Raw genomic sequence first — 25,727 nt, 5'->3', positions numbered from 1 at the left:
CATATAATTGGAAAGGTGAGGTAATCATACAGGTTTTGACGTCAATTAAAATGACGTCACAATGTTCGTATTTATGTAGTGATGACATATTTTTGTTTATTCAAAATCATATATCGATACCAGCAAAGTCGCCGCTTTGGGTGTTTCATTTAAATCATTTGAAAATATGCAAGACATAAAATACAACTATGCAGTTTTAATCGGAAGTAAGTAAAACATGTTATGGTGCATCCTAATAGGGGAAGGGCCCCTAATATGGACCACTTTTTGTTTCACGCTGCTAACTAGCTTGTTTTTTTTTGCAAAGCTGTTTCATTTTGTGTTTGCTAGTTGTTCTCTCTTTCGTAAATCTTGAAGACTAATTAGAGATAACTAGCTTTTACAGTCATTTGCTAAAATTAAAATACAGAAACAAATCACAACTGGTCCATATTAGGGACCTGGGCGCTTAATATGGACCAGTGATGAGACCTTGGATGACCTTGACCTTGGGTCAAGGTCACATGTATTTTGGTAGGAAAAATGTGTAAAGCATGTGAGTCGTATAGGCTTTGCCCTTCTTGTTTGGAAATGCTTAAGGGATTGATGAAAATGCAGTTTGTTTCCTGCAAGTGTGTGTGTGTGTGTGTGTGTGTGTGTGTGTGTGTGTGTGTGTGTGTGTGTGTGTGTGTGTGTGTGTGTATGTGTGTGTGTTAGATAGAGAGAGATGGATAGAGAGAGATAAATAGAGAGAGAGAGATAACGAAATAGAGAGATAGAGAGAAAGAGAGAGAGAGAGAGAGAGAGAGAGAGAGAGAGAGAGAGAGAGAGAGAGAGAGAGAGAGAGAGAGAGAGAGAGAGAGAGAGAGAGAGAGAGAGAGAGAGAGAGAGAGAGAGAACGAAACTTATGACGTTTGGCTGTGACGTTTACATGACGTTTTTTTCTTTTTTTAATCAAGAATTTTACGTCATTGGTCATTGTTTATTTACATTCTCATTCATTTCACTGAAGAAGGGCGTGGCCCGAAAGTCTTTGAAAATTGGTGTTTACTGTGTTTTTTTCTAATTAATAAGTGTTTTGATGAGATAAGTGTTTTGATGAGATAAGTGTTTTGATGAGATAAATGTTTTGATGAGATAAGTGTTTTGATGAGATAAGTGTTTTGATGAGATAAGTGGCAAAGGAGAGCTCATTTGCCTTAATCTTTAACTATACCCCCTAATCAGAGGACGTAATCTACAGTTAAGGGTAGGTTGCGATTTAATCGAAAATAACTTTTATCCAGCGTTTTCGGCAATTTCAAATGCATACATTTCAACGTACAATGTAATTAACTTAACAATGGCAGTGCCTACTGCGAACAGAAGACTTGCACTTTTTGAAGAAACCGGGATACGTCTAGGGTTAGTTTAAAAGAAACAAGAAGAGCAAACGCTCGATCGAGTCACTTTCGCAGTTCTGAATATTATATGAGGCATCAGATGGACAGGAAGAAATTGCTATTCACAACACAATACAGATGTAAATAATTTGATGTAAAGAATAATCCTATAAAGTTTGAATCAAATCCGATGAATAGTTTCAGAGATATGATATTTCAATTTTTTTCCTTCAAGACATACCTGTGACCTTGAAAAAGGTCAAAGGTCACCAAAGCAGACGTCAAAGTGTAGAGGTCACTGGGAGTCACGTTCACATAAAATTTGAGCCCGGTCACTTTTATAGTTTCCGAGAAAAGCCCAACGTTAAGTTGTGTGTTGCCGAACAGAAAAGGCTAGTTATCTCCCTTGTTTTTCTGATAACGTTCGTAAAAGGCTACAGATGTAAATACTTTGATGTAAAGAATAATCCTACAAAGTTTCAATCACATCCGATGAACTTTGTCAAAGATATAAAATGTCTAATTTTTCCTTTGACGCTGACCTGTGACCTTGAAAAAGGTCAAAGGTCAACGAAACCATCGTTAAAGTGTAGAGGTCATTGGAGGTCACGACTAAACAAAATATGAGCCGGATCGCTTTGATAGTTTCCGAGAAAAGTCCAACGTTAAGGTGGTGTCTACGGACGGCCGGACGGCCGGACGGCCGGCCGGACAGACTTTTGTTTGTTTGTTTGTTTGTTTGTTTATTTGTTGCTTAACGTCCAGCCGACTACGCAGAGCCATATCAGGACGAGGAAGGGGGGGATGAAGGGGGCCACTTGTCAAGTGATTCCTGTTTACAAATGCACTAACCCATTACTTGTGTCCCAGCAGGCTTTAGTAAAACTAAATTAATACCTACTGGAAGATTACCAGTTTCCAGTATGTTAAAATAGGCTTAACCTATCTACTGCTGGACTTACATCAGAACACTAACAGATTAAACTATACATGAATCGCGAGACAAGCGGAAAGAGAAGAGATTTTTGGAAAAAATACAGGTGAATGAGCAAGAAGGCAGAAAAAAGAAAAGAATTCATGAAGAAAAAGAGAGCATGACAGGAAAGAGGAACCAAAAATCTACCTAACAGCAAACTAGAAAGCTCCTGCGGTTCCAAAAACAGGAGGGGCTTTTAATTTCATAACCGCAGTGCCCCACTGCGGGAACCGGACAGACTAACACTGACCGATTACATAGAGTCACTTTTTCTCAAGTGACTCAATAATGTTTTTAACAACCGGTACCCCAAGACTGAGGGTTGCACTTTATAATAAGTCCATTTCTACCATTTCCAAAAGGCAAATTAAGAACTAAGAAAGATCCTAGCTTACTTTAGTGTTATGTAATTTGCTTATATACCCTTTGGGTGCATGATGTGGGGAGTTTAGCTTGTTTTGTCATAGTAAATGCAGACATTGAGACATGTATGACCGTTTTCTGAGATTTGAAGCTGGCGCAATGAACAACAGGTATGCCAAATATAACTAATGCTACAATCACTTGTCATTTACTCTAATTACATTGTGAGCATAGAATTGCACATACAATGGTCGTCACAGCAGTGAATGAGTCTCTTTCTAATAATGTATAAGTCGTTTTTGGTCATGTTTTTCAAACGGGTAGGGTGCAAAACGACAATTTGTTCATAACGAAACGGCATGTCAAAAGTTTAAAACGGTTACCTTTAATAAACAGATGCATAAAGCTTCATAAAAGATTACTTTTGTTTTAAAAAAAAAGTCACTATATATTAAATACGATTTTTATTAAATACAAAATACTTATTTTAGACAAAGAATTCGACATTATGAGGCAAAACCGGAAGTGGACAATTAGAAATCGACAATATCCGTTTATCAAACACATATTTATTTACAACAGTTTCATCTTTCGTATGATGCATCAAATGACATCTGGCAGGACAAAACGATCTTCTTCCAGGGCTGTGTTTATGTCAGCTTTTTTCTCCAGTCGATATTTTTCTCTTTTTTGCAGTTGATGCACATTGACTCAATTTTGTTTCATTTGGCTGGTGTCTGCCAAATGGAACTAACCAATATGATGCCAAGTCAGTTCATCTATAAGAAAAATCAACTTGTGTGTGTATTTATGATTGCAATATTAACCTGGGGCTGAATTATCTTTACTTCTCGTTTGGAAGAATGACATATTTTGATTTTCTCAACACGATGTTTTGCTCGCAGGTTAATGTCTAAAAGTATAAATAGGAAGAATGTTGTTTATATATTGCCTGATAGAACAAAGCCTTAGCTTTTGTTTAATGTATAATTTACGAAACGAAGTATACGACGTTTCTTTGTAACATACCCCCTGCGTCAAAACTGCGTTTTTTGCAGAATATGGGTTAGGTTACAAAGACGCTCCTCACTCAAAAGCGGTACAACGGAGCCATTTTTTCGTTTACCGAACATCGGCTGTAAACTGAATAAGCTTTCTGAAAAACATCATCTCTAACCCAACCCTGTCGAGGTTGACCCTTGACTATAGCTGGGCGATGCACTATTTGGTCAAGTAATCTTCGACAAAGCCCGGACTTTGGTATTGCATTTCAGCTTGGAGGCTTAACAATTAATTAATGAGTTTGCTCATTAAAGTTGCCATTAAAATCGATGTTCCGCAAACACATTTAAAATTGATTGCATTGTATTCCTTGTCTTCTCCTTAATTAAAAAATATATAGATATGTCATGTTAAATCTAAAAATATGCTTAGAATGAAAATGAAATAGGTTGAGGAAGTACTACGGGCGCGTGGTTCGCGACGGCGAGCGTGACCCGTCTTCTTCGGTATGGTTAGCCGAGACTATCTGAATGTAGTCTCGGCGATGATTGATTTGTAGTGCTGATCTTGACTAAATGTTTTTATATCGCTTCACGCGACTTGTTCTTTTTGTTCTGCTTCTACATTTGGATGATATTGTTGTGTTAAAACTTAAAGGTGGTCGTCTACATTTTTGCTTTTTTTCAATAATCTTATGGTTGAATTTCGCTAAAAAGTTATGTCAGATGATGAATGAACCCTGGGAAAAAAAGTTATAGAAAAAAAAATATGTAACAAAAGTTTGTATTTTTCGGGAGTGTTACTAACACTCCCAATGTTTTGTTTTCTGTTTGCTGAGACCATGTGCTTTGCCTAAAAATATTGATCAATCAAATCAGCGGCGCATGCGCAAAGAGTCATTTACGGTCCAAAGATGTCTGCTATCTCGTGCTTGACAGACGCAGTGCGTAAAAAGCGAACTTCCGATGGATCAAGGCGGCTTAGGCCTGAACGTGTACATTTGGTGCATCAAAAACAAGCCTGGGATGTTCCCAAGTTGGAAGTATGCGCCAAATCCGACCGGCAAGTGAAAAAAAATGCTCATTGAAAGTTACGTCGGGGGTGTGTTCAAGGTACTTTTGGCGAAATCTAGTGGAATTACGGGAGCTAAAGAGGTACCACTTATTGCAACAAAAATGAAATCAACACAGACCGGTAAATAAAGTGTCCTTTAGTACCCAGTTCAAAATCTAAGCCCTGAGGTAATGGAATAAGTGAGTTATCGGATCAGAAAAGTCATGCAATCACACGGAACAAGCAGATTTGACTGGTTTGGCCTGCCGTCGCAAAGCCGGAAGTTCATGCGCGCCATGCACTCAAAGTCTGGTCGAACGTGCTTCGCGTGGCCACATGCAAAAAGGTGAGCAATCGATAATCTTTACGTTTTTATTCGTCCTTTAACATTTTTACCACCTCATTTTCTCGGCTACATTTGTAGAGTGCTAGCGCTAGTTCTTTATTTATGCCACACGAATGCATTGGAAAGAAAAAAATCCTGATATGAAGACGACCTAGCTTCGCTAAAAGTTCGTCTGCTTCCAGACAGCACAACATGAGTTTAAAACTTGTTTTACCGTTTCAAACGTGCAGATAATCTTTGCAGTTGATATGCTCAGCATCACAAATACAATTATGAAGTTAGATTAGAATTTGTTTTATATTATACTCTTAAGAGCGTGGGAATTGTTGATCGTGCTTCCAGTATGTATGGTAGGCGAATGCTGTCAAAAATAACCTCCCTGTTGCACTGTTCGGTGATGTTTTATTTATGTTTTTCATGTTATTGTCGCCATTGCTGACACTTAAGGAACTTCTCTGATGGAATGCTATCACGATAGCCTTTATTTGATGCGTAAATCATTAATGTTATCTTTTTTTTCTAGTCACCTGCTTTCTGAGCAAAATCCTTGCTCTACACCAGTGACCACTGCGAATGAGACAAGAATGAGGTAGGTTTGACATACCAGCAATTTCTATTAAAGGTTAACAAAAAAAGTTTTCATAAAATAAGGCTTAATAAAACAAATCCCGTATATGTTTATATTTTCAATAAATCATGTTTCAGTGGAAACCCCTTTCTTAAGACCAACAAAATAATCTGAGAAAACCAGGTCTTAAAATGGAGGGTCTTAATAAGGGTGTTTCACTGTATTCAGGATATTTTATAATAAACTATGCTGTACTACTTAAAGACAAAATTTGACTATTGTAACCAAAAATATGTCTGCGTTAATTAGCGTCTGGACAATTATACATACAGTGTCAATCCAAATGCTTTATTTAAGTTTATGTTATAAATGATTTGTTTCCAGATCATGGAGCAGTTGTGTATCATGTGTGGAGGCAGCCTTTATTCAGGGGAGCAGATCGTCATTCCGCAACAGAAGGGAAGAGACACCATGCACAGAGTCAGTACCGAGCGTGGTGATTCAATTGTTGTTGCAGAGGGGCAGGCTGTGCATGTACAGAGTCAGTACCGAGCGTGGTGATTCAATTGTTGTTGTAGAGGGGCAGGCTGTGCATGTACAGAGTCAGTACCGAGCGTGGTGATTCAATTGTTGTTGCAGAGGGGCAGGCTGTGCATGTACAGAGTCAGTACTGAGCGTGGTGATTCAATTGTTGTTGCAGAGGGGCAGGCTGTGCATGTACAGAGTCAGTACCGAGCGTGGTGATTCAATTGTTGTTGCAGAGGGGCAGGCTGTGCATGTACGTTGTCGCCGTTCATATACGAACAAGCACAACATAGCAGCCTACCTTCGGTCAGCAAAAGACACACAAGACATGATGGCTGTGACGTCCCTCTTGGCCGGACGAGATCCTTTTGCAGAAGATTCGACCCTCAGAAATGTTGTAACCGGCATCGTAGCTGAGCCAGCGGTAAACGTGGACATTGCAAAAGAAGTTGGCTGCAAAATCATCGAGCAGATGGAAGGCAAAATCGTCACCGATGTTTCCACGAGAAAAAAAGATCTAGTGGTTACAATGGCTGCAAAGACGTTTCTTCGTGTTGACGGAAGTCCTGTTCAAGTGGATCCCCAACTGCTATTTCAGCGACTGATTGCATTGGCCACGTCTAAGCTTCAGGACAAAGCAGAAGCGTTCCATTTTGAACTCTGCGGGTACCTGTCATCACTGTTTGAGTCACCAAAACTTCTCTGTCAACCAAATAAAGCTGTCTTAGCAGACAAACTTTGGAAAATGGTGGAGAAAGAGGAATGCCAGCGTTCAGAGGAAGCAGTGCTTCAGTACGTCCTCGATGGTGGTTCCCTCCTCCAGCGCATCCCCTGGCAACGAGGACTAACTTTTCATGAGATTATTGAGTTTGCTACGTTTCAGGAAAGTACTCAAATGCAATTGTCGTATTTGATGGGTATACTTCTGGTCCATCTACGAAAGACATGATCGACACACTCCCGCCGAAGTAAAGGTGCAACAGGACAACCTGTCCACTTCAAGACTCAAGACTCAAGACTCAAAGACCTAAAATGTTTACTGTCCTCATAAAAACAAGGAAAATTGCCTTACAGTGTCAGGCGATCACAGACATAAAAACAACACATGTGTATTAAGAATTAAACGATTGCACTTAAAACTAATAACTCTAGCCCGCTTCATATTTGCTGTAAACTTAGAATTAGAATTGCATTAAAACACATGTAAACATCCTGAGCGTCTCTCGCAGCACTCACACTTACAGACACACACACACACACACACACACACACACACACACACACACACACACACACACACACACACACTCTCTCTCTCTCTCTCTCACTCGCCATCTCTCTCTATCTCAGTTTAACTAAAAACAATAACATATATTCAGATTGAGTGGGTAATAATGGCACACAGGCATGATTTAAAAGGTCATGGATAGATAACACATGCGCGTGTATCAAGACCAAGAGCATTCTACAAACTCGTACGCACCCGCACACACACACGTACACAAACACATACATACACACAGTCACACGATCACAACACACAAGCACACACGCACACACACACACACACACACACACACACACACACACACACACACACAGACGCTCACACAGGCACAGGCATACACACACACACACACACACTCACACCAGCGGATCAACATCCGCGCACCCACACATGCACCAAAGTGCCCATCGCTGCGGAGTTGGCGGCAAATCACACAGGCTGCTTCAGGTCGTGGCGTTGAGTAGCCTGACAGCAGAGGGCAAGTAGGAGTCCAGGAACCTGTTAGTGCGGCACTTGAAGGAGCGCGACCTCCTCGATGCTGATCGGGCAGGAGTCTGAGCTGCGAGGACGGGATGGAGAGGGTGAGATGGATCTGACAGGATATGCAACTGCAGACATCCAAGGAGGAAGTTCCAGGTAAACACAGACAATGAGCAACGCTTCATCCATGCTCTGGGAGCTGCTCTTGAGCCAAAATGCACAGTGATCCATGCAAAGGGTGACGCAGACCTCGGCATCGTTCTTTCAGCAACAGAGAGCGCGAAACACGGCCCGACTGCTGTTGTCGGAGAGGACACCGACCTTCTTGTGTTGCTGGGCTACCACGTGGACTCAGCTGCCCATGATGTATTCTTCTTTTTCGGACAAGCACGGCAAAAAGAAGAAGACATGGAGTTTGAGGACATTGATTGCTAAGCTGGACAATGTTCGCCGCCTGCTTCTCTTTCTGCATGCTATAACAGGCTCGGACACAACATCAAGGCCATTTGGCATTGGGAAAGGAGCTGCACTCGGAACGTTGATGAACAGTATCCAACTACAGTGTCTTGCTGCAGCCTTTCTTGAAATACAGACACAAGAAGATGTTCTGCGTGCTGGGGAAAAGGCACTTGTGCTTCTGTACAATGGCGTTCCAGATGAAAGTCTTGACGCACTTCGACATCGTCTCTTCTGCACAAAAGTTGCTACTGGGACATCGTATGTCCAGGTTCATACCCTCCCCCCCACCTCGGGTGCTGCGAAATATCACAGTCTAAGAGTCTACCTCCAGGTTCAGCAGTGGCTAGGAAAATGACACTCCTACTCCAACTGATTGGGGCTGGAAACTGGATGGCGAAGTTTATTTTCCATGCAAAGTCGAAATCACTGGAGAACTTCTTGAAGTTCTCAGAGGTGAACTGTGGGCCGTTGTCACTGATGAGGACACAAGGTGAGCCACAGCGAGCAAGGTGAACTGTGGGCCGTTGTCACTGATGAAGACACAAGGTGAGCCACAGCGAGCAAGGTGAACTGTGGGCCGTTGTCACTGATGAGGACACAAGGTGAGCCACAGCGAGCAAAGTGACTTTTCAGTTTCTTGATGATGGTGGTTGATGTTGTGTTTTCCAGACGATCAATTTCCAAAAAGTTGCTGAAGTAGTCAACGGTGACGAGGTAGTTTCGACCTTCAAATTCGAACAGATCAACATCAAATGTCTCCCATTGGCGGGATGGGAGGTCATGTGGCATGAGGGACTCAGGTGATTAGCGCTTTGGAAAGTGCTGCAGACTTCACATGAAGAGATGAAGTGCTTTATGTCTCCCGACATTCCGGGCCAGAACAGGGATTCTCTGGCTCTTTTGAGACAGCCATCGATTCCTGAGTGAATTGAATGAACGGCAGTTTTCATTTCATGTCGCATGGAGATGGGAACAACCACACGCTCGCCTTAGAAGACAAGACCGTCTTGAACCCAGATATCGTCTCGAAAAATTAGTATGGTGTCAGTTCTGCAGGCAAGTCTTGTTTTTCTTCTGGCCACCCAGTCATGAGACGTTGCAGTGTTTTGTCGTCATCTGTAGCGTTTTTCAGCTTGTCCAGTCTTTCTTGTCTAATTGGAAGGAAGGCTACCATGTTGACAAGCTCAATGTCTTCTTGTTTGCTTGGAGCGTTGATGTATGCTCGAGACAGGTTGTCGGCCAAGTACATTTCTTTCCCCTTTTTGTAGCGGACGACAATGTCGTAGGCTTGAGCACGGAGCATCATACCTTGTAGACGACGAGGAGCAGCAGAGTGGTTTCTGCAGAATGGCCTCCAGTGGCTTGTGGTCACTTTCTATGTGAACGAGTCGTCCAAACGTGTACTGATGAAATTTTTTGAGTGAGAAGACGATCGCCAGCATTTCCTTTTCTATCTGGGCGTATCTTGTCTCAGTTTCCGTCAGAGCACGGCTAGAATACGCTATGGGGCGACCACCTTGCATGAGGACAGCACCGAGCCCAGTTTGACTTGCGTCGCACTAAATGGTCAAGGGCTTTTGAGGGTTGAAGAAGGAAAGGACAGGGGCTTCTGTGACAAGCTTTTGGACAGTTGTAAAGGCCTTGTCATGCGTGGGTGTCCACGTCCATTGTACAACTTGGCGAGTGAGCTGCCGGATGGGCTCCAGAGTGTCAGGCAGTTTTGGTAGGAACTTGGAGAGGTAATTCACGAATCCACAGAAGCGTCGCACGTCTTCAACGTTCTGAGATTTCGGCATTTTCAGGACAGCTTCGACTTTTTCAGGGTCAATCGGTAGTCCTTGACTGTTGATCAGGTGCCCGAGGAAGGATATCTCTTTCTTCTGAAATTCGGCCTTTTCCGGGTTGATTCTCATTCCGAGGGCTTTGCAGCAGTTCAGAAGAGCAGTCAGGTTTATGTCGTGATCTTCAGTAGCAGACTTATCATCTTCACCTTCACCGTAGACGATGATTTCATCAGAGACTCCAATCACGCCTCGGAGTCCTTCAAGAGCTTGATCAAGACGTTTCTGGAAGAGTTCGCTGCTCACGGAGGTTCCGAAGGGGACGCGTTTCCACCGGTAACGACCAAAGGGAGTTTGGAATGTTGTCAGCAGACTTGATTCTTTGTCGAGGTGGACGTGCCAGTAAGCATTTCTCAAATCGAGTTTGGAGAACACCTTTGCACCCGAGAGTCTTGGGAGAAGATCTTCCATCACGGGTAACGGGTAGTGTTCTTGCTTGAGGGCCTTGTTGAGGGGACGCAGATCAATGCAGACGCGCATTTTGCCTGATTTCTTCGTAGCGACCACCATTCGGCTGCACCAACTTGTTGGTTCTTCCACGGGAGCGATGATTTCTTCCTTGGTCAGCTTGTTGAGTTCTGCTTCCACTTTGGATTTCATTGCTTGAGGAACGCGACAAGACGCAGAGATGACAGGCACAGCATTATCTTCAAGTTTGAAGGTTGCAACCCCAGGTAGGCTTCTTTGGCTGTCACTGAAGACATCACTGTAGTCATGAAGAACGTCAGATTTCTCGTCGACTCTTGAGACGCTTTCAAAGTTGTCATAGGTTACAGTGATGAGGCCCATCTCTTCACTAAGCTTCTTTCCCAGGAGTGGGGTGAGATTCTCTTTGATGACAATGAATTCAGTCTTGTAGTTGTTTCCATTCCTTGGATTCTTGATGCACAGGTCTGTTTTCCCCAGCGGTTTCAAGACAGTTCCGTTGTAGACAAAGAGATTTTTCTTGGTTTCTTTCAGAGCAGCATCCTTGGCGTGCCTTGCGGGAATGATATTCACACTTGCACCGCAGTCAACCTGACAGGCAACGGTGTTACCCTGGACGATCATTTTTGCTTTGATGATTTTCTGGGATTGTTATTGTTGCTTGCTGTGAACAGCTAACAGTTGCTCAGTGTCAGATTCAGAGTCCGAGTCACAGGCGGCAATGCTGTGAAGTTTAGTCTTTTTCTTAGCCATGTTTGTGCACTTGAGAGCAAAGTGATTTTTCTTCTGGCACTGCTTGCAGGTCTTACCCCATGCTGGGCACAGTTCTTTTTTACAGGTGTGAGCTTGGCCACAAAATTTACAGGGCGTCAGTTTCGGTCTGTTACGGTCACGGTCACTGTCACGATCACGGTGGCTGACACTGCAGGCTTCAGCACCACTTTCATCCACAGCAGAGACTGAGAAAGATTTGAGTTGTTGGGATGTTGACTCGGCAGCCCGACACATGTGGATACACTTTTCCAGGGTCAACTCGGCTTCCTGCAGCAATTCTTTTCGTGTGGGGCCATCCTGTATTCCAAGAACAATACGGTCGCGAAGTAAAGTATCTTTGAGACATTCACAAAAGTTGCAAGTGTTGGCCAGTGTGCGCAAAGTAGCTATGTAGTCCTCAACATTCTCGTTGGGTTTTTGATCTCTCTTTTTGAAGACGTACCTCTCATATGTTTCATTCCTCTTCCCAATGAAATGATCGTCAAAGGCGTCCATGATTTGTTTCACTGTTGGATTGTCATCCAGTTTCAACCCGTTGTAGACAGTAAGGCCTTCTTGGCCCAGAGTGTGCAAGAAAAGAGCTCTAGAGTAAGGGACATCATCGTCTTTAAGTCGTGAGACAATGCAGTAGTTCTGCCACATTTGCTTGAAATGTTTCCACTCTTCACACCCTTTCTTCACATTTAGAGGTGTGGGAGGGTTGACTCTGGCATTGTGGGGACGTTGTGGGTTTACTGCTGGAGCTTCAGCCATGATAAAGAGTTCAGAGTCTTGTAAATGATGAGATAAACACACTACACAGGAGATCAACTTGAGATCGGGAACTGCTCCCACTTGCACTGAAGATCGATTCAGAGAAGAAAAGGTTTCTACTCACAGTATCCGAGGTCAACATTCAGTCAAAATGTCACTGGATACATGATCTGTCACCCGCTGCCACCATGTTATGTTTTCTCTCATCATTCAGACAACAGGAGACAAGATGAATCTGTCAGTTGCACGTTTACTATCGCCGTTACAAGCCAGACGGGAAGAGGAAGTACTATAGGGTTACTTCCCCTAGACTAATGTCCAGAGGGGTGCACGGACAGATGTGCACAATGCAACACGACACCAACATCGTGGATGGGTGGATGGGTGCTTGACAGTGTTTGCGAGCATGCAAGCCTCAGTAAGCTCAATAGTAATAGAGTGTTTCGCTCAACGAAAGTCACGAAGTTGTGCGTGTAGTGTGTGCGATTGCGTGTGTGTATGTGTGCCCACGCTGGGTGTAAGAGAACATGGAGAGAATCGTATTTAGCCTTTATCACATTACCTTGATTCATTGTATATATATATATAGATCTAGGAACAAGCAATTTTTGTTGGGATGACAGAAAAAGGACAGAAGAGATTTGATATTCACAAACATCTCATCCTGGATGATCATTACTCCAACTGCACGATCAAAACAAGCCGGAGAGAAACATTACGTTCACTGTCATTTAGTTCCGATGAGATTTCGGTCGGATTTAGGTACCCCCCAGTCGGATTTGGGTTCCCACACCTACCTCCAATGTTTACCGACAAACGCTTCATTAATAACAGAAAGTAACGACACAGGCATCTATTTAAAACAAGAATTGCGTTCGGAAAACGCTGGTCTTACCAGACAAGACATATTTGCTAAACTTTAAGATTTAGAGCCTTGAGAATAAAACAATGATCACACCCTTACCCTACATGTTTGTGTGTGTGTGTGTGTGTGTGGTGGGTGTGTGTGTGTGTGTGTGTGTGTGTGTGGTGTGTGTGTGTGGTGTGTGTGTGTGTGTGTGTGTGCTGATATATCATTTATGTCATGTGTGTGTGTGCTTTATTCATTCAGAAGTATACATACAGGGGCAGATCAGTTGCTTTGTAAGGGGGGTTGCACTTTGAATCGAACGTGAATGTGATGGGCGCGAAGCGCCCGAATTTGCTAGGGGGGTCCGGGGGCATGCCCCCCCCCCCCCCCGGAAAAATGTTTGGCCTAAAGAAGCAAAATGGTGCCATCTGGTGCCATTTGAACTTAGAAATGGTCATAGAATCAGCTTTCCAATTTTTTTTTTGGGGGGGGAGGGGGGAGGGGCACGTGCCCCCTGTGCCCCCCCACTTTGTCCGTCCCTGACATATGGTCATGGCTCAGAAAAGGTGTCCAATTTGTGGGACACTTGAGTCACAAATACAAACTCTTGGATTACTTTCCATTTTGGGGTCCAGCAAAACTGTTTATGTGTTTAGTTGTGTCTGGGCAGTAACAATGTATTTTCATCAATTACTGCGGAATGAATTGCATTTTAAATTTTAACTGGAGTGTGTTACATAACACCGTGTCACACATTGTTTTCTAATATACAGTTAACAGTAAACCTATTACACAATAAAAGTTAACTGCATTAGTTAGTATCTACCTTGATCTTCATTTGTGAAAAGTGGCATTCCCCGACAGCAATAATCTGCATATCTAGGTACCCTAGGAATGTGTGTATGTTACATGAACACCAATAAACAAAACAACGATCAAACAAGTACTCAAAGAACTGAAAAGATTACTGTTTCAGCAGTCAATCAATTCTTAGTTCCACACACTTCATACGGACAGTCTGCAAAAAAAATCAAATCAGAACAAGATGTGAAAATGTATTCAAACAAAAATCAACTTTCTGTGTCTCACAACACAGACATTCAAAACTGCTAAATTCCTATTTATTTTACACACACAACCTTAGAAATACATGTAATGGGAAGAGAAACAAGTACATAATAGTAAAGAGTTGAAATGCATCAATGATACCGGACCCGTTATTCCCATTATCAGTTATCTGTCAAGTCATTCCTAAAAGTTTCCAATGAGTGTGTTACATTTCACCAAAAAAATCAAACTTTAGGACACTGTCAAGATATTCACATGAAAAATGCATGCAAAAGAATGAAAAATGAAAGAGCAAAACCATAACAACCTAACAATGATGTCTTATGACTTCTACCATGCTCCAATTCACAATACAGAGAAGATTTTCTCACTTTTAACACTGAGTGTGTTACATTTCACCAAAAAAGTCTTACTTCACATTATTTTGTAAGGTATAAAGCATATATCCATCCACTTGGTAATGAAAACAATACACTGTGCAAAAAAACTTGATAAACCCAACAAAAAAATCTTAGGTTGAAGGCGGATTTTGAAGTTATCAAGGAAAATGCTGTTTATTCGCCAATGAGTGTGTTACAAAACACTGTCATAACATGAACAAAACGTTGTTCATATTCAGTGCATTCAGTTAATTGTGAAATTAATTATAAGAATGACACCATGGTTGCTACACAACTATTGAAACTATTGTTGACACATTCCGACAGCAATAATCTGCATATCTCGGTACCCTAGGCAAGTGTCAGTGTGTGTGTTACATGAACACCAATAAACACAAGAGGCGAAGCCTTCAAGGCTCACGTAAGAAATCGACAAACAGTAACACAAACTCAATCACTCCGTCACACATACACATACACACACACACACACACACACACACACACACACACACACACACACACACACACACACACAGTAAGCATAGGTGAAACTGTGCAAGAAAGCGAGACCCTGGATCTGCCAAGTAGTCTCGGCCCGCTCACAATAACAAAGACCGAGACTTTTAGTAATTCCTTTGCGTGACGTCTAACCCTCTTACGTCATAATGTGACGTCTTCAAATAGTTTCTATCACACACGTCAAACACTTTTGACCGAGACTGACGTAATCCATAGACTCGGAAATGTTAAAGTTTCTATCACACACACACACACACACACACACACACGCACGCACGCACGCACAGACAGACAAAGTTTATCATCGCATAGGCTACACTTACGTGAGCCAAAAACAACGATCAAACAAGTACTCAAAGAACTGAAAATTACCAATCCTTCAAAGTAAATTGTAGCAAGAAGGGCAAAGCCCATACGACTCACATGCTTGACCTTGACCTTTACATGACCTTGACCTTCAGGGTCAAGGTCAAATAACTAAACCTAGCAATGACATCATACACTAAGAACTGCTTTACACATTTTTCCTACCAAAATACATGTGACCTTGACTCAAGGTCAAGGTCATCCAAGGTCATGCAACACAAAGCTGTTAATTCAAGACATAGGAAGTACAATGGTGCTTATTGGCTCTTTCTACCATGAGATATGGTCACTTTTAGTGGTTCACTGCCTTATTTTGGTCACATTTCATAAGGGTCAAAGTGACCTTGACCTTGATCATATGTGACCAAATGTGTCTCATGAGGAAAGCATAACATGTGCTTTTAAGTTTGAAACAGTTATCTTCCATAGTTCAGGGTCAAGGTCACTTCAAAATATGTATACAATCCAACTTTGAAGAGCTCCTGTGACCTTGACCTTGAAGCAAGGTAAACCAAACTGGTATCAAAAGATGGGGTTTACTTTGCCCTATATATCATATATAGGTGAGGTATTCAATCTCAAAAACTTCAGAGAAAATGGGAAAAATGTGAAAAATAGCTGTTTTTTAGACAACATTTATGGCCCCTGCGACCTTGACCTTGACGCAAGGTCAAGATGCTATGTATGTTTTTTGGGGCCTTGTCATCATACACCATCTTGCCAAATTTGGTACTGATAGACTGAATAGTGTCCAAGAAATATCCAACGTTAAAGTTTTCCGGACGGACGGACGACTCGGGTGAGTACATACTCACTTTTGCTTCGCATGTGAGTCAAAAAAACACTCTAATTCAAAACAATAAACGCAGACATCCTTTTCTGTTTACTTGATTCATTCCTTACTTTGTTCCAGCAAGATTTAAATAATTTTCAAGATAACTGTACAAACTATTGGAGTGTGTTACCTCTCACGATGTGCGAGTGGTGTGAGTAACACACTCAACACTGTTCCTAAAAAAAACCACTCTAATTCAAAACAATAAACGCAGACATCATTTTCTGTTTACTTGATTCATTCCTTACTTTGTTCCAGCAAGATTTAATTAATTTTCAAGATAACTCTACAAACGATTGGAGTGTGTTACCTCTCACGATGTGCGAGTGGTGTGAGTAACACACACAACACTGTTCCAAAAAAAACCCCTCTAATTCAAAACAATAAACGCAGACATCATTTTCTGTTTACTTGATTCATTCCTTACTTTGTTCCAGCAAGATTTAAATAATTTTCAAGATAACTCTACAAACGATTGGAGTGTGTTACCTCTCACGATGTGCGAGTGGTGTGAGTAACACACTCAACACTGTTCCAAAAAAAACCCCTCTAATTCAAAACAATAAACGCAGACATCATTTTCTGTTTACTTGATTCATTCCTTACTTTGTTCCAGCAAGATTTAAATAATTTTCAAGATAACTGTACAAACTATTGGAGTGTGTTACCTCTCACGAAGTGCGAGTGGTGTGAGTAACACACTCAACACTGTTCCTAAAAAAAAACCTCTAATTCAAACAATAAACGCAGACATCATTTTCTGTTTACTTGATTCATTCCTTACTTTGTTCCAGCAAGATTTAAATAATTTTCAAGATAACTCTACAAACGATTGGAGTGTGTTACCTCTCACGATGTGCGAGTGGTGTGAGTAACGCACTCAATGTAAAAAAACATATATTTCTTTTTCCTGTAATTTATTTCATTAAATTGGCATGAAAACAAAGCACAAGGTGAACTGTATGGAAAGACTATAGAAAAGGCCAGAAAAAACACATGCAATGACATGAACGCTGAATAACTTGGGAAATTGGTTGAATCGTCTCAAACATATGTCTTTAAAAATCAAAATAAAGAAAAATCTTTGTCCTAAAAAATGCAAATTTTATCAAAACAAATCACAATAACACTTCTAACTTTCAGATGAAAAAAAAAGGAAGTAAGTTGTTATTTAGTGAAAATAACAGTGTTTCAAACTGCAGGTGAGTACGTTACATACAACGAAAAACCAGTGGTTTTTATCTTGGCCGTTTACGTCCATCTCCTCCATGCCACACTGAGTTCTGAGTTCGAGACAGTCAATGCAACTTTGTAGCAGACGATAGAACAGTTGTTTCCATCGTTGGAAGTCAGGAACATGTCGATAAACAACTTTGATTTACGTTGTTACTTTTCGCGGTAACACGAAAGTACACAACAACGAACTTAAGACTTATTTTCATTGCTTTGTCTTCTGTGTTTGTGCATATTTTTTGTTTTAAGTAGTAGATTGTTCTTTCTTGTCCAAGTTTATCGCTTAGTTCAACCAAACACTGTACATAAGGAAGACGTGGAACTTGCGAAGAAAATGCGAAAAAGTGTTTGTGGGTTATCGTCCCTAGTCACATGCTGGCGGCGAAAACAAAATGGCGGATCGCGTAGGTACCGATCGCGTGCGAGGTGGTGGTAAATTGTGCTCGGCTTTTTGTTGCAAGAACGCCCGTCACAAACAGAGCTGCTTCGGGAAAACTTTCCACAAGTTCCCTAAAGAAGAAAAAAGGTGGGTTGTGCAGTGATTATTTCATCAGGTTTACCTTCTTCAGAATGAGAATGCAATGGCTCGAGTCACTGAACTCACTCAGTAGACTACAGCGTCAGCGAGTACTTACGACTGTGACTGTGAGTGTGAGTCAGCAGTCAGTACAAAACAACAGTTTACACTTGATGACAAACTACCCGTGGGCATATTTGCCGAATCCTTTATCAAACCTTGCTTACGGGAAAACTACAGTACAAAGGTACATCACTCATCCGTTTTGCGTTCAGGCAGAGCGTTAGATTTAGACTGAAGATCTGATTTACCTTTTTTTGTCTTTCCTTTTTGCTTAGTTTAACAATAACATTGTTGTTTTTATTGTCAAACTAGGTGCAGAATATGGATGCAATTCACAAGGCGAGAGGACTTTGAAAAGCTGCAGCCAGCTGATGTTCAAGGTCTCAAGCTTTGTACTGTCACTACTGATCACTTTGAGGCCAACCAGTAAAACAATCCTGCAGAGAGGATCACTTATGTAGAATGCTGTCCCGACATTGTTTGCAGTGCCCAATCCACCACCGAAGGTTATTTATTTATTGGTTTTAGGTTTTTGCAAATCAAAGAAGCACACTAATAAATTTTGCAGGTTGAGTAATGACAAGTTTGAGGCTGATGTAAGAATTGAAAAAAAACAGCATTGTTCCCATCAAATAATGCCTGTTTGCATTTAGCGCAAAATAATGATAAGGCCAACAAAAAAAAGTTACTTATTTTGGATTGACGTCTTGATTATGATGATATGATGAACTTATTTTGCCAAAAAACAGCCCCAAATGGCAAAAAAAGTATAGGGTCGGCGTCAACAACAAAAAAGTTGTATGTTTCTGGTCACCTGACCCTACCTATGTTTTCCCGATGACCCTAGACTTTTGTTTTTGCATTTTCAAAAATAAAAGGGGTATTCGAAAATCACTTGTTTTCCTGTTTTTCAACAAAATAAGTTAAAAAGATGGTTTAAAAAAAAAAGTTTAGAAAAAAAATCTCCACCTTTAGTCATGTTAGGCCACAAAAAAAGTCTGTTAAAGGTAACATAGGCCCCCCCCCAAAATAGCGTCGGTAGGTCGGCTTTTTATTTTTGTATTTTAGCCATCTGAATATTTTAATTTTATTTTTTAATGCCCCCAAAAAGTCTAGGGCCGGTGGGAAAAAAATAGGGTCGGTCCGGATATCGTAAACAGATTATTTTTTGTTTTGCCTTACCAGAAACATACACTTTTTTGTGTGGCCTAAGACCAATGCCATGAAATTGGGAGAATTGTTTCATTGGGACTGGGTGTTGGTTGTGAGTTTGTCAGTTAAAGAGCTGTGCATTTGCAGGTTGCTAGTGGGAGGAAGCCACCATCGCAAAGGGTAGCTACAAATGAAGCCAGCACCGACCTGTCGCCTGATGCACAAATTGTTCAACCAGGTAAGAGATTTTTAACCATGAAGAACACCCTGACATCAAAAAATGTTTAAACCCATCCATTACATAGTTGATAATTGCTGTATAGGGTGACGGGCGCTGTGGCGGGGTGGTAAGACGTCGGTCTATTAACTCGGAAGGTCGAGGGTTCGAATCCCGGTCGCGGCCGCCTGGTGGGTTAAGTGTGGAGATGTTTCCGATCTCCCAGGTCAACTTATGTGCAGACCTGCTAGTGACTTATCCCCCTTCATGTGTACACGCAAGCACAAGACCAAGTACGCACGAAAAAGATCCTGTAATCCATGTCAGAGTTCGGTGGGTTTTAGAAACACAAAAATACCCCGCATGCTTCCTCCGAAAGCGGCGTATGGCTGCCTAAATGGCGGGGTAAAAACGGTCATACACGTAAAATTCCACTTGTGCAAAAAAATGAGTGCGTGTGAAAGTTTCAGCCCACGAACGCAGAAGAAGAAGAAGAAGCTGTATAGGGCGGATGCATGGATAGATGAAATTGTACCTGTAGTTCCCACACGTAAAGATGTTATTTTATGTGTTTTGTGTGTGTGTTTTCTTTTTTAGATGACATTCAGGCGATCCTGGAGGACATAGGATGTAAAGCATCAAAGTCGTCATCCTCCCCATCCCCTCGTGAAGCGGAACTTTGGCAGAAGGTGAACAAACTGAGGAGCAAGGTTTTCCGATTAGAAAAGAAAACGATGGAACCCCGTGTAAAACGAGCGAGTAAATTAGCCAAGCCTCCCAAGAAAGACTTCGTAATAGAACAGTTGTCTCATATATTATCAGGCGAGGCGAGCTATTTTGCCATTTATGCCTGTTACATATTTACCGGTTATCTGCTGCTGTGTCCAATCCTGGCAGAGACGGGAACGCATGTTACCAAGGAGCCGAAGGAGAGTCAATGAGATGAGAGAATGTGATTAACAATTGCCAACTCTCTCCGTACAAAGAGGGTCCAAAGTTGTATCAAAATATAGATGGTCGGCAATTCAAAATAAAAAAAGACAATATACAAAACATGTACTTCGGCTCATAGAGCCTTCTTTAATTTTTGACTCATTAAGTCCATGCTCCGAGAGTCCTTTTTTTAATTTTGAATTGCGTACCATCTATATTTTTATACATTTTCAAAAAGATTCAACAGTCACCTTCCGTTATTCTTGAACTTGGCTATCCCAGCCTTACCTCAACATTCGATATTCCTGTGATATTTTTGACGTAAAATCAATTTTTACTGTAAAACTCTTCGGCAAGAGGATTGGTCCAAGCAAACAAATAATAAACTTGTTAAGATTTTTCCTGATATTTCCGATCAATTGCCTATGGTTTTATTTAGCTAAAAGATTCAAACGTCACACCTATGACTCATGGCTATTTTTAAGGGGGGAGTAGCATCCCTGGTGTGTTGTTTGTGATGTACCTTTTAGTCTGTTTACAGTAACATAGGCACACAAAAAGAGGGTCGGTAGGTCGGCTTTTCTTAATTTTTTTTTTATAACCATCTTTTTAAATTATTTTGCAAAAAAAACAGGAACAAAATTGATTTTTTTTTCTTTTTCTTTTTCTCCAAATGCCAAAAAAAAGTCTAGGGTCGGCGAGGGAAAAATAGGGTTGGTCGGGATACCGTAAACAGACTATTTTGCTTTGTTTTGCCTAAGCAATGACTAACAAACTTTCTTTAGGGTCTGACATTGTATATACTATACAATTTTTGGGGTATTAACTAAATACATGTATACAGTTTTTGATTCCTTTTATACTTTTTCACAAATTAGCTCCCCTCCCCCCCTTTTCTTTTTGTAGTCTGCCCTGGGGGCGGGAGGTCTCCCAATTTCGGTTTCTAGGGTCACCTTATGCTTCCATATGAGCTGAGAACTTAATTTAAAATGGGCCTCGATTTTTTTTTATTTGTATTTTGTAATTGTGCCTTTGTCCAGTCACATGATTTCACTTTGTACTTAAAAACTTGGCACTGTCATCATTTATTGCTATTTATTGTTCAGTTGTTCAGTATTTATTGCTATTGGGCATCAGTTGTTCAGTTGCCCTGTTTCGAATGAGCCATGCATGCATTATGGATGTGTTTAGCGAATTGGGATACCTAAAGCAATGTAAAAGAAACAATGTGAAGCAAACATATAGCACCAAATAAAATAACCGAATCAGAATGGAAACTTCTTCGGTGTGTGTGTGTGTGTGTGTGTGTGTGTGTGTGTTTGCTGTTTTAAATACCGAAAATGTGAAAATAAAGCAAGTCACAGCATGAGAAAGATCGACTGTACTAGTCATGACAAAGCAGGAGACAGCCTGGTCAGCATGTAGAAAAGGGGAATAACTCGTATTTAGCCATTCTCATTTCTAAGCATGCCCAATGAGGAAGTTATCCTTCTTCCCATTGTAGTTTCTTTGGTTCAACGTCTGTCATCATTATTAAAAGCGCGGCAAAAGCTAAAACTGCCTACGTGACTCCAAACACGAAAAGTAACATACTCACCGTTGGATCTAAACTTGATCTCAGCCGACTGTTGGGGTGAGGTACAGGTTATCGTGCAGTATGTAAACAATAACTAACACCTTCTCTTTCCCTCTCCATCAAGTTCTTATCCAAGCAGTGTGTGTAGTACGCACAAATACGACGTTTCAATACCAAGTAAAAAAGTGTCCCAACTTCCGGCCCAAAAATCGACGTAAATTCACTCTACTATTGCGCCTTGCTCGAAAACAAAGTCATCAAACCTTTCGGTTTCTACCAGAATAGTAACTGTATTCATATCTGCACCCCGTGTCAGTACTTTCAAAGGTAGAATAAACCACAACTGAGCGTGTGGGGCGTTTAAATGGGGTAAGGGTGGAGTTCGACGCCATTTCTGAGCCGTGACCATATGTAAGAGTGTATGCATTAAATAAATTGGGAAATGAATAACAATTATTTTGTTAATAAAATGTGTCTCGACTGATTGATGGCATTGTCGATTTTGTAAGTATCCTTTTAAACAGCAAACGGAAGTATAGAGTGTCACCACCCCCCCTCTCTCTCTCTCTCTCTCTCTCTCTCTCTCTCTCTCTCTCTCTCTCTCTCTCTCTCTCTCTCTCTTACTTACACGCGCGCACACACACACACACACGCACACACACACACACACACGCATTTACAATATACAATTAAGTAGATGTGCAACGCCAAGGCACTGCATACCCCAGCGAAAGACACACCTCTCTCTCTCTCTCTCTCTCTCTCTCTCTCTCTCTCTCTGTCTCTCTCTCTCTGTCTCTCTCTCTGTCTCTCTCTCTCTCTCTCAAACACACACGAACACACACACACACACACACACACTGGCACACACACACACACACACACATACCCCAAGTTACAGACATACACACTCACTCACAGTCACTCACTCTCTCACACACACTTCATACACACAAAACAAACCCCCATACGCACATATAGACAGACGGACATACACACCTTTACAAACAAACACACATACACACACACATACACTTACGCAAACACACACCCACCCACTCCCTCTCTCTCTCTCTCTCTCTCTCTCTCTCTCTCTCTCTCTCTCTCTCTCTCTCTCTCTCTCTCTCTCTCTCTCTCTCTCTCTCTTATACAAACAGACACACACCCACACACACACCTGTACATACGCACGCATGCATGCACGCACACCCCCACAGACACACACTGACTCACACAAATCTTATACACACAAAACACACACTCATAAGCACATACACGGTTGGCCTAGTGGTAAGGCGTCCGCCCTGTGATCGAGAGGTCGTGGGTTAGAACCCAGGCCGGGTCATACCTAAGACTTTAAAATTGGCAATCTTGTGGCTGCTCCGCCTGGCGTCTGGCATTATGGGGTTAGTGCATGCTAGGACTGGTTGGTCCGGTGTCAGAATAATGTGATTGGGTGAGACATGAAGCCTGTGCTGCGACTTCTGTCTTGTGTGTGGCGCACGTTATATGTCATAGCAGCACCGCCCTGATATGCCTCTTCGTGGTCGGCTGGGCGTTAGCAAACAAACAAACAAATACGCACATAGACAGTCGGACACACACACCTTTACAAACAAACACATATACACACTCATACACACACAAACAAACACACAAACTCATGCACACACACATTCACACACACACACACACACACACACACACACACTCTCTCTCTCTCTCAAACACACACACACACACACACACACACACACACACACACACATACCCCAAGTCACAAACACACACATACACACGCTCACTAACACGCACTCACTCACTCTCTCACAAAAAACTTCATAGGGCCTACACACAAAACACACACCCATACGCACATATGGACAGACGGACATGCACACCTTTACAAACAAACACACATACACGCACACACATACACTTATGCCCACACACACACTTACACACACACGAGTACAGACTCATGCACGCGTGCGCGCGCACACACACACACACACAAATACACACACACACACACAACACACACACACACACACACACACCAGACACATACGAGTACATACTCATGCACGCGTGCGCATACACACACACACACACACACACACACACACACCCCCACACACACACACACACAAACAGTAACACTAACACATGTGCACAAAATGAACACAAACACACACACTGCGCGAGAGAGAAAGACTTCAGGGAGGCATGACGTCATGATGCATTAATTGACGTCAAAGACTTTCGACCGTGACGTATTCTTCTTACGCGAGCTTTATCCATAGACTTGGAAACTACGGAATTTCTACCCGTCCAAAACGGCCTTGGGTGGCGTTTGCTGAAAAAATGGGGGCGACTATTGCACCCACCGTATTTTTGTTAGTATGGTCCCAATTTTTGGTGAACTTTCATCTCCAACTGTAACACGTAGCCGGGCACAAAGAATCCTTCTTTATCATGTATTATTCGGTATGCACATTTCTCAAGTCGATTACAGTATAGCGTTCACGGGATACCTCCAGCTTCGCTGGGATTAGCCCATACTTGAATAACTGAGATTAACATAAGCACCCAAGCAATAACAGAGAGAAACAAATCTCCAAACCATTACATTTGTAACAACACAAACTCATTGTAAGAGTAGAGTTGGATCTTTCTTCCCGATAACTCTTGGCGGCAGCTTCTTGAGTAGCTGTCCGCATGCGGACTCTCTGTGTCCTTGATTCACTTTTACCTGTCCGATTGCGCTGACAAACAACACGGCCGCACCTGCTGGCCCTGTCCTGTCTCTTCTGACCGGTGGAGACGATGAGAAAGGCGTGCTTTATTCGATCTGAGTATCGAAATGGACAGCTTTTAAAGCACATAAGAAACAACAAAACAAAACTGTTAAAAGACACAATCTGAGAAAGGGACAAACGGTTATAATTGACGGGAAGGAATCACAAGTAAATAAAAAAAAACGTGGCTTAAAGTTATACCTACTATGCAATACAGTACAATGCAGGGTCGGACTACCGGGGGGGGGGGGGGGGTGGTTATGGGGGTTGCGCAACCCCCCCCCCCCCCCTAGCCTAAACATGTACCTCACTTATTAAAAACATTTTTCATTATTGTTTATTTTATGCCGTTTCATGCAAGGAGCGACCATTTTCCTATCTCAGAATATGACCTACCCATCAACTTCAGGGGGCTTCGCACCCTGACCCCCACTGGCAACCCCCCCTCCTCTTCGCCTAGTCCGGCCCTGCAATATTAGTTAATTATGCCATAAGGGGCAATTGTATAATGAGTTACACGTTTGGCACTTGTAAGAACTATAAATGCATACATGCATCGTCTAAAACATGATCAGGTATAAGAAAACAAACACAGACACTCCGATTCACTCAATCACTGCATCACTCGCACTACTACGTGAATGTCTCGCACACATACACACACACAAACACACACACACACAAACACACACACACACACACACACACACACATACCACACACACACACCGCACACACCGTACACACACACACACACACACATACACACACACACACACACATACACACACACATACACACACACACACACACACATATCTACAGACACACGCCCGCACATTTTACACACACACACACACACACACAAACACACACACACACAAACACACATAAACCTAAGAAATACAAAAGTAAAAACCAGCTGCATTCGAAGATTCGCGAAGAATCTAGATCTTTGATTCAACTGCTTCAATTAGATCTGTAGTTGTTAGTCCTACAG

General features: G+C 41.9%; 1 protein-coding gene and 1 long non-coding RNA gene across 3 annotated transcripts in view; both read left to right on the top strand.

Moving 5' to 3' along the window:
* LOC138970441 (phospholipid-transporting ATPase ABCA3-like) overlaps positions 1–25,727 on the top strand; it is a 137,210-nt gene that overhangs the window by 65,951 nt on the left and 45,532 nt on the right. The window lies entirely within an intron of this gene.
* On the top strand, positions 18,619–21,621 carry LOC138970448 (uncharacterized). Its single transcript, XR_011456948.1, has 2 exons — positions 18,619–19,438; positions 20,015–21,621. It is a non-coding gene; the product is annotated as an uncharacterized lncRNA (long non-coding RNA).

This window comes from Littorina saxatilis, linkage group LG7, assembly GCF_037325665.1.
Source record: "Littorina saxatilis isolate snail1 linkage group LG7, US_GU_Lsax_2.0, whole genome shotgun sequence".
Taxonomy (NCBI): Eukaryota; Metazoa; Mollusca; class Gastropoda; order Littorinimorpha; family Littorinidae; genus Littorina; species Littorina saxatilis.
This window is presented reverse-complemented; position numbering and strand designations above follow the sequence as displayed.